The sequence below is a fragment of the Macrobrachium nipponense genome, chromosome 11, assembly GCF_015104395.2.
Source record: "Macrobrachium nipponense isolate FS-2020 chromosome 11, ASM1510439v2, whole genome shotgun sequence".
NCBI classification, from domain to species: domain Eukaryota; kingdom Metazoa; phylum Arthropoda; class Malacostraca; order Decapoda; family Palaemonidae; genus Macrobrachium; species Macrobrachium nipponense.
Genome location: NC_061087.1, coordinates 30721806 through 30726536, shown reverse-complemented (window position 1 = coordinate 30726536; position 4731 = coordinate 30721806).

Here is a 4731-nt window from a genome sequence, read left to right as displayed (position 1 = left end):
TAGTGAATGATCCCTGGTAAGTAGCAAGTGCATTATAAAAAGATTAGTTGCATTCAGAGGAGCATGTCATGAGCATAGGAAATCCTACATAAATCCAAGAGCATTGGAAGGGGTTATATTAAACAATTCGAGAAGATGCCCCGTATTTAAAGGAGCATGTCCTAAGCGTAGTCAATTTAAGATCAGTCCAAGAGCATTGGAAGGGATTACATGAGCGTGTCCTGAGCATAGGAAATCCTACATAAATCCAAGAGCATTGGAAGGGATTACATTAAGCAATTCGAGAAGATGCCCTGTACTTAAATGACCATGTCCTGAGCATAGTCATTCCAAGAGCGGATTGCATGAGCGTGTCCTGAGCATGGGAAATCCAAAATAAATCCAGGAGCGTTCGAAGGGATTACATGATATCCTAATCCAGGAATTCAGACCTGTTACAGTACAATGTTATTTGAAATATGTGAAGTCCACATAAACGTGCAGTGTATACGTTTCTGCCACCCAATATTTAATGAGATCGTCTTTTCATTTTGTTTAATCTCATGACGAACTCTCTCTCAGTCATTTATGGAAAGAATTCTTCAGTTTTTGATTACATAATTACATCAAACGAATGACAACCCAACACACACGCACACACACACACACACACACACGAGAACGAAGGTCACATCCAAAAAACAAAACCATCTCAGGAAAAAAACATATTTAATATAAACTTTTTAAATATTACAGAAATAAAACAAACACCCCATTAAAAAAACATCATAAAAAATATCTCCTCAACAGACAAAAAATAGGTTTTGCACTTTGGTGCAAACTATATAAAAAGATATTAAAAAAAAGGCTTCATTTTTTGGGTTACTCTACTTTCCTAGCTGTAGGTCGATGCCGAACATGGACGCAACCAGCCTTGTCCAGAGGTCTGGATGCCTGGCTTGCAAGAGCTCCATGGACTCCTCGATTTCCTCACGGTCTTGATCCGTACACAGACTGTCGGGGCAGCGGCCGAAGTTCCTCATGGTTGCCATGGCAACGTCTGGGGAGATGCGAGAGAGAGAGATGCTGTTAAGAGATGCTCTAAGAGTTCCCATCTTCTCTCGTTAGTAGCTTGTGTATAAGTATTTATATTCTGGTCTGTGTGTAAGTATGTAGATACTGGTCAATGTATAAGTATATAGGTATTGGTCTGTAGACTGGCCTGTTAATAAATATTTAAGTATTGGTCTGTAGATTCTGGCCTGTTAATAGATATATAGATATTGGTCTGTAGATTCTGGGCTGTTAATAAGTATATAGATATTGGTCTGTATATAAGTATGTTGATACTGGTCTGTGTATAAGTATGTAGATACTTGTCTGTACATAAGTAAGTAGAATGTCTATGTAACCTTTTGTTATAATATCACTGTTTCTGGCTATTAAATAGGTCAATAAATCGACAAACCAATACATTCTCTGATCATTTCTGAAGAAGAATAACATTCTGAAGTATTGATGCACATTTTATTGCTAAGAAGGAAACTCATAAATCATAACATTCATAACAAAGGTAATTATGTTTAAATCAGACACGTATAACATGAAATGTTCAACAGACATGGAGAAAAATAAACTTAATTGAATGAGTGATTTAGGAAAATATGCAAACATTATTATAATTTTTATTATTAATATGCAGAAGCAGTTTCATCAATCATGTATGACTAAATTAAATTGAATATAGAAGGGATTGTTATACAGGGTGTCCATAAAGTCCCAGCACCATTCTGGGCAATGAATACTTGTAATGGCACTATGACTTTATGGACACCCTGTATATTTCACTAATAGCTTTACGATGTGGTCTTACTGATCCATGTTCATGTGCATTGCTTCTATTTCTAAGATATTTCTGTAGATTTGTAAAATCATAAATGAAGAAACAGCTCAAGTGAGTACTCATGGAGACAAAAAAAGTTTTCGGAATGAAAGTTGAGGAAGAAATAAACATAACATTAGCATAAACGTCAAGCCCTCTGGTGAGAGGTGAGGGAACTGTCGCGATCCAAAACATTGGCGGGCAATATCTTGAGAACCGCTAATTACAAAGGTCGGAACAAACAAAAACTAAAACCAAAACAAAAAACAAGTCAATTGAGGGGAGGAGATGTGGGTTTAGCACCACCTTATAGGTGGAAGAGAGGAGAGGAGGTAGGTTATCTCACAGGAAGTGAAAGTGAAAAGGGCGGAAAGTGAGAGAGAGAGAGAGAGAGAGAGAGAGAGAGAGAGAGAGAGAGAGAGAGAGACCCAGGTGACAGGTTAGGGGCGTGCGTGTGGTGGTGTTCCGAAAGGATTACTCCTAGCTCCGCCGGTGTTCTCGCTATGTGTGTCAAGGTGAAAGGTTCGCGAACACTGGTTGGCCCCCTGGGAAAGAGGTTACGTCGAATTGTGGGGTTGACGTTGGTGAAATAATAAATAATGACTTGTGAGTTGGACCCTTCTTTTTTTATACGTTCGATTTCACGTTGGGGGTCCAAAACTCATCTGTTATTAGTCTTGTTATATTCACTTTCATACCTGTTAAATATTTGGTCCTCGCTCCTCCTCTGCAGTGTTTACACTTCATATTTTAGCATTTCATACTCGTGAGTTGAGTTCAAGGCTTGTCATTTTCCCTTGTTGGTGGGGTTAGGGGGGGGGGGGGCGATGCATTGTTGATTCTTGTCGAGGGGGCGTGTCAATATGAAGGTTCATTGTTGCTGACACACCTCAAGAGTATATATGTACAATGGCGTTGCACTTTTAGAGGTCAGTTTCATCAGGGCATTTGCAACAGACATACAAATGTTTACATGTTATGCATTGTGTGTATATATATGTATATATATATATTATATATATATATATATATATATATATATATATTATATTATATATATATATATATATATATATATATATATATACTTGCATATGTATATACTATGTATATTATATATACATAGTATATATAATAAACTATGTATATACAGATGTGGGTAAGTACGCGCGCACGCGAGCACAGTTTATATATATGTATATATATATATATATATATATATATATATATATATATATATATATATATACTTTGCATGTACATATATGGACACATGTGTACATTTATATACATAAATATATGTATATGCATATGTTTACATATATGTATATATATACATTTATGTGTATATAAATGTATGTCTATATATTTATATATAAATAATTGTATATATATATACATATATACATTTATATATACATAAATGTATTTATATATACATATATGTAAACATTTATATGCATATACATATATTTATGTATATAAATGTATACATATATGTCCATATATGTACATGCAAAGTATACATATATACATATATATAAACTGTGCTCGCACGCGCGCGCATACGTACGCACATCTATAAGAATGAGTCAGCTGTTGTGTTGTGTCACTGTTACCTCACTGATGTGACCTCTGACCCCGGTAACCGCTTTTCGTGAAGTATATACACCACGTTACGAAAGCGCTAGAGTGGGGAACCTCGGGGAGAGAGAGAGAGAGAGAGAGAGAGAGAGAGAGAGAAACAATAATTTATATTAGTTCTTAGCGTCCGAAACGTAACGCATTGACGAATCCCATAGACGAACGATACCCAATAGTCAGTTTTTTTTTTTTTTTTTTTTTTCAAGCCACTTAAGTTCAAAACAGAAAATTATTTTGATTTATGCTCAAAGAATGTTAAAGAAAAGTTTCCTTTCTATATTTTATATGTAATTCCTTGCTTATTATGTGAAAATTATGAATGAACGTATCTTGAACAGTGCGTTCTGATGAAGATCCAGCAGCCATGATTGGACGAGGTGTTTTGGGGGAGCGTTCTCTTTGCCTGTCTGAACTTTGCTTCATCTTATTGTTATGTTGAGAGAGAGAGAGAGAGAGAGAGAGAGAGAGAGAGAGAGAGAGCTTCTTTTGAAGTTTACCGTGAAAGCTTGGACGCTAATGTCCAATTATTGCCTCGAAGCAATTATATCAAAAACATTCCGAATTACTAAAATGATTATTTTCGTAGTTGGACCCGTGCTCGATAGGAGGTAACAATGACAACTAGCAGTGACGTTATCCAATGCACCTCCAAAATATAAAAGAGAATAAGTCCATAAGTAGATAATTACTTAAAAATAAGCAGGACTGGTTATTATTATTATTATTATTATTATTATTATTATTATTATTATTATTATATTTATTATTAATTATTATATGGAACACAGCAAAAGCTTCAAGAATTTGCATGGCAAATTTCTCCAAAAAATGAAAAATCAGACAATTGCCTAAATAGTAGCAAAAGGTCAAGATTTTGCATAACACTTTTCTGTAGACGTAATACCCTAACGTGGAAAAGTAGATGAAAATTTGGGAGGTAGCAATTAATATATATTTAGATAAGCGTCTGCTATTTGGACACATTTTCCCCCTTTTGCCGTTTCTATTGAGGTCAGTGGCATTGTTCGAAGATATTATCTATTTATCTTCTCATCAAGACTTTGAATCAGTCAAGACTACTTTTTCTCTTCAGGCATAACGAATAATAAGTATTCCTTATTCCTGAGAAACTTGCCTGAAGAGAAAAAGAAGTATAGACTGATTTCCTCGAAGTGCAGAACTTGAGTTTTCATGAGAAAATCCAGAAGTAAAATGAACTTAATCAC